The following is an 8,608-nucleotide window of genomic DNA, read 5'->3' on the forward strand; positions in this document are numbered from 1 at the left end:
ATGTTCATAATATTTTTCATGCAATAGAAGAAATCAAAACTACTAACTCTTATTCATTGAAGACCATAGTGGAAAACTACTTTCTACAAGTTAAGAAGTTCAATGACCTCGAATCTTTCATTTCTTCTAGCATGTCATTAAAATATTAAATTAAGAAGATTCAAAAACTTGAAATTCCTCTTAAATATTCAATGTCCCTTGAGCATGCAACTGTTGCACAAATTAACAACTTGTAATTTGACTTGGCAGAGATTGAAAAAAAAATTTATGTGTTGCAATGCAAAAAGACTAAAGTTGAATCTTCACTTAAAAACATTAAAGATGAATTGGAGCAAATGAGAATAGATGTTTCCAAAATTCATGAAAAGATGAGATCCATTAAGTTTTCTATTATTCATAATAAAGATGAAGTCAAATCCTTGAATTTACTATGAAATATGTTAGAATCTTCTCGAAAAGATTTGAAGAACTTAAAATGAAAGCCTTGAATTGTAATTTTCCTTAGGAAATGTAACTCATTTTTCTTTAATGTTTAGGAAAAAAAAAACATTTTCATATTGTAATGCCCTCCAAGTTTGGAATAAAGTGGTCCCATGAAACTTCAAAGACATTTTTCATCAATGCTTTATGTTGATTACTAATTAAATTCCAAAGGAATTTTAACTTGTAAAAGATTTGCTTTACTTGAAAATTAAGACTTGAATCATAATGTTTGAAAGTGGAATTCAAACTTAATGATACTTTGTAATTTCAAGTAAATGAAAGACACTTAAATTAATTTAAGACTTTATTTATTTATTTATTTCGACTGAACTCAATATTGAAACCAAGTTACCTACGTACTCTCAAAACAAAAGAATTAAGTTATCACTAGTTCAATTTTTTTGTGTCCTAACTTTTGCCTATGTTGTCATTTGTCGGATTTTCAACTTAGTAGGCTTTTTTTTTTTGTGCTAACTTTTGCTTAAGTTGTCATTTGCAAGAATTTTGACTTAGTAGGCTTTTTTTGTGTGTTCTAACTTTTGTTTAAATCTTCCTTTATAGGATTGCCTATTTAGTAGGCTTTTTATATATAGTAGTTTAGGCTTTTATCTAAAAGCAATTTTTTTTTTAATAGTTTAAGCTTATGCTTATGAGCAATATGAGAGTTTAAGCTCTTGCCTAGGAATAGCATTTTTTCAAGCATAATAATGCTTTAGAAACTTGCCCTTGATAAGCTTAACTTTTAATCAATCTTATATGCACCATTGTTGTTAATTTCTTGAACAACGTGTGGTCTATCCCATTTTGAAAGAATCTTGTTGTCAATACAATGTGAAGTATTTATTGGTCTTCTTATAGCAATGAATAGGTCTCTAACCTAAAATGATTGTGGTTTAACTTTCTTGTTTAAAGCTTTAGATAATTGAGCTTGATAACATTCTAAGCGTTGTTGAGCTTTCAACCTTTTCTCATATAATGTTTCTAGTTCTTTTAAATGAAGTCACACATTATCTTCACTAAAGAAACCTTCTTGGATTGCAATTTTCAATGATGGAATTTGACATTTAAGCAGAATAATGGCTTCTACACCACAAACAAGTGAATATGGAGTGGCTTAAGTTAGTGTGCAATATGAAGATCGATAAGCCCATAAGGATTCTTCCATCATTTCATGCCAATCTTTTTTCAAATGATTAGCCACTTTTTTAAAAAAATTGCACAAAGACTTATTAAATAGCTTCTGCTAACCCATTTGCTAAAGCATGGTACATTGAAGAATGATGCTGCTTGAAGTCAAATTGGGCACATAATTTACTTATATTGAATTGTTATCCATTATCAATTATGATGTAACGAGGTACCTTATAATGATAAATGATGTTTGTTTTAATAAAAATCATAACAGTTTCATTCTTCATTTATTTATAAGGTAAGTTTTGACCTACTTTGAAAAGTAATTTGTAGTAGTAAGTATATACAAATGTTACATCCCCAAGCATGAAATGGCCAAGATGTGACTATTGGATATAATGGCTCAAAAGGTCAATGGTTGTAGTTACCATAGAATTGACAAACTTGACATTTCTTAGCATAATCCATACAATCTTTTACCATTGTTGGCCAATAGTATCCCATTCTTTTAATTTGAAAGTACAACTTAGCTCCAAATTGATATGCACCATAAATCCTAGAATGAGCTTCTTGTAAAGCCATAAAGGCTTCATCTTCTCTTAAACAATGAAGAAAAACTCCATTAAAAGAATGGTGATAAAATGTGCCCTTAAAGTAGATAAATTAAAAAGCTTGACATCTCACTTCTATTCTGTGCCTTAGATCATTGGTTAACTTTCCATGCTCTAAGTAATCAATCAATGGTTATATCCAATCTTTTTTTTCAACTTCCAAAACTGACACAACATTGGTATCATTATCTTCATCAAAAGTGATTGGTGGTAAAACCCAACGCTTGCAAAAATGAATTTTTACTTCTATACTTAGCAATACAAATGCTGATGTTAGATTAGCTAGAGAATCTGCTTGTCTATTTTCTCTTCTTAGAACATGGTTATTAACATTGTCAAATCATTCTAAGAGCTTCTTCACATATTTGACATATGGTAGAAGTTTGGGCTTTTTTACTTCATAAAGTGAAATAATTTGGTTAATAACTAACTTTGAGTCTCTAAACATTTTCAATTGAGTGATCTTCATATCTATTGCCATTTTCAATCTAATGATCAAAGCTTGGTACTCAACCACATTATTTGAACAATTATTAGTGATAGTGAATGCATAAGCAAGACTTTTCCCTCTGAAGTGACAAAGATAATGCTTGCTCTAACTTCTTTTTGACGTGTAGCTCTATCGAAGTATAATTTCTATGGTCTAAGAATTTCAATGAAAAGAACATCTTTTCCAAGAAGATCTTCATAAAATTTTTCATCATTTGAGATTGGATGATCTGCAAGAAAACCAATAAGAACATGTCTTTTAATGGCTTTTTGAAGGAACATAAATGGTGTCGAACTATTGTAACAAAAATGCCCATTTACCAGTCTTCCACTAAGTACAGATTTGGACATCAAATACTTAAAGGGATCAACATGTGAGATTAAACATGTAGAATAAGCTTACAAGTAATGCCTCAGTTTCTTAACTATGAACATTAATGGCAAGCATGTTTTCTCAATAAGAGAATAGTTTAATTCACCACCATTGAGAGTTCTATTAAGACTGTTAAGTATCATCTCTTTTTCTTTATCACTTTGTTGTGCCAAAAGTGCTCATAAGGATCGCTCTTGTGCAATAATATAAAAGATCAAAGGTTATTTTGGCATAAGGGCTCTCAAAACAAAAGGCCTTAACAAGTTTTATGTTTTTGAAAGCATTACTGCAAGCTTTGTCCCAAACAAAAGAAACATTTTTCTTTATCAAATGGTTGAATGCTTGACATCGGCTTGCTAGATTTGATATAAAATGCTAGATATAAGCCAATCTTCCTTGCAAACTTTTGAGTTCATGGAGATTGTGTGGCTCTGGCATTTTTATAATTACTTATATTTTTTATTGATCAATCTCAATTCTAGGATATCGTACAATGAATCCTATAAACTTGCCTGAAGATACTCCAAAAACACATTTTAGAGGGTTCATCTTTAGTTGATATCTATGAATCCTTTCAAACACTTGGTGGAGGTTAATAAGATGATTAGCTATTTTCTTTAATTTCACAACCAAGTCATCAACTAATAGTACCAAAATATATATAGTTTTTACATGTTAAAATGGTACTAAAATTTAAAATTTTAGATAATTTTTGGTGCTTTTCATGCTATTTCCATGGCTTTAGGTTTTTCAAGGACAAGACTTATTTTTATGTAAGCTATGTATGTAATCATGCAAAGCTCACATTTGACCCAACCATACAAGCACAATATTGCCCACCATTTTGTCCAAATTCAAGCATGAATAAATCTCTATTGAATCTTAATCCATTCGACCAAGATGGATTTGCAAGATAAATATGTTTCTTTGATAAGCCATGAAGAGAATGACTTACAAAATGACATTATCACATTCAACCAAGCAAGAGGGAAGGAAAATTTGCAAGCAATTGGACTCTCCAAGCTTAATCCATTTGGCCAAGTGGTGTTGGAAGCCAATCATGATACTTTTGCTTTATCTTGAAGAGTTTTAACAAGATGAGGACTTTATCACTTTGAAGATAAAGAGTTTGAATAAAATAAAATTTATCTCCTCTTAAAAACTCATCATAGTTGAACCTAAAGGGGAAGCTTGATTAAGATTGCATCACATGAAATCAAGAGCCAAGATCATTCCATTCGGCCAAAGCATTTCAAGAATAAAAAGTTTGACTTTTGTATGCAACCTTAAAGATTAAGACAAAGCTTTATCTCTTAGTTTTTTAATTAACTTCAATCACTTGTAAAGCACATCCTTGTGGCTAAACTTATGCGTATAAATAGGCAAGGTCATTCACTTGTTTCATCATCCCCTTCCTCATTTTTCTTTTTTCTTTTAGTTTCTTAAATTCTTTATTTCTTTTGTTAAGGTATTGGTTTAGGTGACAGATTTGCCAATTACCAAGATTCTTGCTCTTTTAATTTTTTTCAATCAAGAAGTATTTTCATTCAAAGATTTCTTTTCTTTTTTTCTTGTTTACAAAATCTTGTTCTTGTTTTCTTTACAATTTGGCACAAATAATTTTTAATTTTCAAGATCCAAGTTCTTTTATTTACTTTGCAAGATTCAGCTAGCATTCTTTTCTTTCATGTTCTTTAAGTTGTTTTCATGCAATCTTCATTTCGTTACAAGCACTTAGCTACTACATTTTTATTTGCTTTGCAATCTTTTGAGTTTAGGTTTTAGGATTAGTTGTTGGCCTTAATTTTGGCTTTCCAAGTGACAATCGGTGAAGTTTAAAACCTTGCTTTCATATTGCTTTTAATCTTCACTGAAACCCTATAACCCTACAATTTCATTTGTTTATATATAGTATCAGCTTTTCTCATTTGGTGATTGTAAACTACCTAATACTATATTCCACAATCCTTGAGGAGACAATACTTGAAATACTTAACTTTATTACTTGATCTGTATGCTTGCAAGCTCTATCACAATGCATCAATCATTAACATAACATTCAATATTCTAATGAAGCATATCATTAAAAATCTTTTGCATTGTTGTTTGATAAGTAGCATCTGTATTTTTTCACCAAAAAGGCATAACCTTATAATAGTATATTCTTTTTGCCATTCTAAATGCAGTGAGCTCTTCATAAAAGGAAAGTCATCCTTTGGACAAGCATTGTTCAATTCTTGAATATCCACGAAAACTTGAATTTGTCCATTCTTTTTTTCTATTTGGAACAAATATTCGAGATCCAAGTAAGATACTTGACTTTTCTAATAAAACCAACTTCAATAAGCTTATTCACCTCAACTTCAATTTGAGGAATCAAGTCAAGATGAAAATGATGTTGAGCTTGCTTGATAGGTTGAACACCTTTGTTAGCAATTAAATGATGCACAATAGCTTTTGGATAAAGTTCAGGCATTTCCTTGTAAGTCCAAGCAAAAACATATCAATATTTTATCACAAGATCAAGGTAAGCTTTTTCCTTTTTAAAGGACATACAAGCATTAATGAAGATTGAGCAAGGATTTTCATTAGTATCGATAGTGACTTCTTCTAGCTCATTAATTGTAGCTTGATTGCCCTTTTCCATTGGTGGAGAAATTTTTTAAGCATTTTCTTCTTGATATTTTTCATCAACTTCTTTTATAGACACATGATTAGAAATATTTTCATATCTTTAGACTCTTCCTCATTTGGAGATGGAATCTACTTGGTTGTTACACCTTATGCTTTCTAACCTTCATTGATTCACCAATAGTTACCACCCATTTGTTTTGTATCTTTATTTAGTAAGGAATCTTGTTATGAAAATCCTAGGATTTATCCCATATGGGAGTTTTACTTTTCGATTTGTGAACCATCTTTTTGAAGTTTGGATATTTAACTTTCAAATGAACAAAAACATGCCTACTCACAAAAGCTTCAATGTTTTTTTTCCCATTCCCTTAAAAATTAGAGAATGCCTACTCAAACGATCAAAGACTAAACCTTGTGTTACTGCATACCCAAATGATAAAAAACTAATAACCTCGATATCTCAACTGAATTTTCTTGCTTATAAAAAACTTATGCCATATTTATATATCTTGAAGCTTCTTTATGAATCTTCAATTTTAATGGAGAAGATCCAAGCTCGACCTTCTAAGTTTCAACATAATTAGTCTTTTTTCATTAAACTTATCAAATCTTAATTGAACTTTGAGAAATTTCTTTAATTGGCTTGTTTATTTTATAAACCAATTTTGAAATATCTTCTTGCTTGTATCCAGCCTTAATAAGAAGTCTATAGGCATTACGATCAAAACACTTAGCATAATTTGAGGGTAGATTATCATGTTCAACAAGAGGTCCTTCTAATGGCCTTGGAAATCATTTTAGTGGAGGTTTAAAAATCTTTAAATCTTCTAACCTAATAAGAGGAAGAGTAAAAAATTTTAAACCTTAAGCAAATTCATTATTTCCATAGTTGGTAGAGGGAACTACACTTTTTCCCTTTTACGTTGACTTTTTCACATTGATATTTTGTTGATCTGTAAATACTTCTTCTATAGAAACTTTGTTTAAATAAAACTTGGCATAAATAAAATGTGCTTTTTTGTAGAAAATGGCTTAGAATCTACAACAATTGCCTTTACTTAACCATTTTTACAATATTTCAAACATTGTTGAAAAGTCAAAGAAATTACACCATTTTGATGTATCTATGGTCTGTAAGTACTTCTTTTATGAAAGCTTTTTCCAAATAAAACTTAGCATCAACAAAATGTGCCTTCTTGTAAAAAATGGCTTAAAATTTGCAACAATTGTCTTTACTTGACCATCTCTACAATACTTCAAACTTCATTGAAGAGTCAAAGAAATTATACCATTTTGATATATCTATGGCTGGCCTAACAACATATTGTATGTTGTCTTATCATCAATCACATGAAATAATGGATTTGATTCCATGTTACTAATAAAGAGTTGAAGTCTAACCTTTCTAGTGAGCCCTTTACCCTCTTTGATTGAATCTTTAAATCATCAAGCAATTTTGTGACAATTCATCCAAAAAAACTCCAAATTCCTTCATTATCTTCAAGGGAAGGATGTTGATAGTGGATTAATCATTTATTAGGATCTGTTTGATCTTTTGCTCATGAACATATCCAATAACAAATAGTATTTGATTATGAGGAGTACATCATAACAATAAATCTTCATAAGAAAAATCAATCTTTATAGCACAAGAATGATCAGCCTCAAATGTTGTCAATATTGTTGTCACCATTTTTCATTTCCTCACCAACATGGTAACAAGTCATGGAAACCAAAATTTCTCTTTTGAATTGAATCGGCATGTATTTATTCAAAGTGCTTAGCTTTCTTGATTTATTTGGCCTTAAGTTTTCACTTTTAGATGGAATTACTTTTGTTTGGATCACCTTTAGCATTGGCTTATTGACTAGTTGTTTGATCACCTCATCTTTTATTGTCATTTGGACAGGCTTTTGTAGATTTTTCTTTTGACCTTTTCGACATGTAACCAAGATCTAACCATCATTATCTTGATCTTCAATTTGAGGATGAGCATTGCCCCCATTCATTTGAAAATCAATTATTGCACTTAGAGCATGTATGATAGGGTTAAAAGAACCAAAATTGATGATTCTACTCAAAACTAGTAAGATGGTATCAAAAGAACCAAATTTTATGGTCTTGCCTAAAAAGTTAGATTAAAAGGTCATATGTATTGGTGCCAAGTTTGATGTCATGACTTCTTCAAATTTAAATTTTCCATCATCATGAAGTTACATGACTTTGTTTTTTAAAACAAAACATTTTTCATTAGATGACTAATCAAGCAATGATACTTGTAGTAGTTAGGATCATCCGTTTTTTAACTTTTTTAGGTCTGGCAATTAGATCAACTTAAACTTCAAGAGTTTATCCAATATGTTTAAAACATTTGAATCAGAGAAATGATACTTCTTTTTTTGTCTTTCTTTTAATGAGATTCTATTTCTACCGTTATCTTCAGAAAGAGTAAATTTTGCCTCTTAAAATTTCTTTGACTTAGAGGCTATCTTTAAAGACTTGGTATTGGTATTCATAATCTTAGACTATTTGCTTTTTCTTTTATCAATAAAAATTATGCCTCTTTTATGAGTATATCACTTTTTTTTACCTTTCTTTAGCCCTTGTATAAGAAGTTCTTGGTTTTTGACTGTTACCATACTTAGTTCCATATCATGCACGCAGGTAGCCAATTCTTCAAAGGTCTTAAGCTTGACACTTTAGAGGATATAGCTTAATCCCCAATTTATGCCATGTATGCTCATATCGAGAGTAGAAGACTCAGATAATCTCTTTTTGCATTTAAAGCTTAAGATTCTACATCGATGAATGTAATCAATCATGGGTTCATTTTTCGATTAGCATAAACTTGTGAGCTCAATCATGCTGTCTTTGAGACAAGTGCTAT

The sequence above is a fragment of the Durio zibethinus genome, chromosome 6 (assembly GCF_047325235.1).
Source record: "Durio zibethinus cultivar Kanyao isolate XHJ-2024 chromosome 6, ASM4732523v1, whole genome shotgun sequence".
NCBI classification, from domain to species: Eukaryota; Viridiplantae; Streptophyta; class Magnoliopsida; order Malvales; family Malvaceae; genus Durio; species Durio zibethinus.